Consider the following 1,159-nt stretch of genomic DNA (forward strand, 5'->3'; position numbering starts at 1 on the left):
TACCCGCTGGCTTCTGGTCTGGCATATTTTCCATCCTTTTTCTATGCTCTTCTATTTTTTTTTTATCAGTGTCTTCTTTATATATACTCAGTAAACTTTTGTTATGTTTATCAACTCTTGTTTTTTACCTGAGAGATTAGCTCTGATCTCATTTCCTCTATACACTCCGGAGTTGTTTTTTTTGCTTCAATTGAAATCATTTCAAAGATTTCAGGTACGTAACTTTCAATCTTTTCTATGCTTATGTCTCCTGGATTTGTTCTGGGGTAGTTGGTGGTCTGAGATTTCATTTTGCCCCTTTGTCTTGTCATTTTCTACTTCAGAAAGAACTCTTTTGGTATCTGAGATACTTCCTTTGAAATTTTGCCCATAGCCATCTATATCACTGCACTCAGAGCCTCCACAGTCTACTCTTGGCTGGGAAGCTAGCTCAGTAGGCTAAATGCCTACCTTGGAAGCACAATACCTGAGTTTTATCCCCATTACTGCATGCCATACCAACCCCAGAGCCCCAGGTGCACTGTACCAGTGTCCCCAAATGAAGTGTCATGGCTCACAATTGTAGTCCCAGTGCTGTGGAGCCTGAGATGGGAGGATCCCTAAAAGTCTGAATTATGTAGTGAGATCCTGAATCCATCAAACTCTGGACCTTGCACTTGTGAGGGAGAAGGATCTCTTTTGTGAGTCACAGATTCCTAGTTGTGTCTGTCCAAAGATCTTGCATTCTCTATTGAACGGGATATTGGTTCCCATTTGTCACTGTCATGTTGTCCTTCAGTGTAGGGCTTTGGTGAGGTTATTGCCTCAGCACTTTCTGCCATATTAGTGAAGGGAAAAATGTATGGTTAAGACAGGTATGATACCTTAGTTTTAGTAGTACAATTAGCAATAATAATAAGTGAAACTTAGAAATTGACATACTGCTATAACTAATGGTTTTGTACTTTAGACCAAAGGAGCAAGCATTATAGTTATACAACATAGAATCCCAAACAGGGAGTGTGCATGTAAAGTAATTCCCCTGAGTTATATCTGGACACCTCCCCACTGCATACCTGGAGTACTTCAGGAAGAAAAGTTCAACCAGTTTCCCTCCTTCTGTCTCTGTGTTACAAGGCTCCTCCCTACAGGTATGTACCATGTTCTGGGTTCTACCAGG

This window comes from Octodon degus, unplaced genomic scaffold (genome assembly GCF_000260255.1).
Source record: "Octodon degus isolate 3935 unplaced genomic scaffold, OctDeg1.0 scaffold00465, whole genome shotgun sequence".
Taxonomy (NCBI): Eukaryota; Metazoa; Chordata; class Mammalia; order Rodentia; family Octodontidae; genus Octodon; species Octodon degus.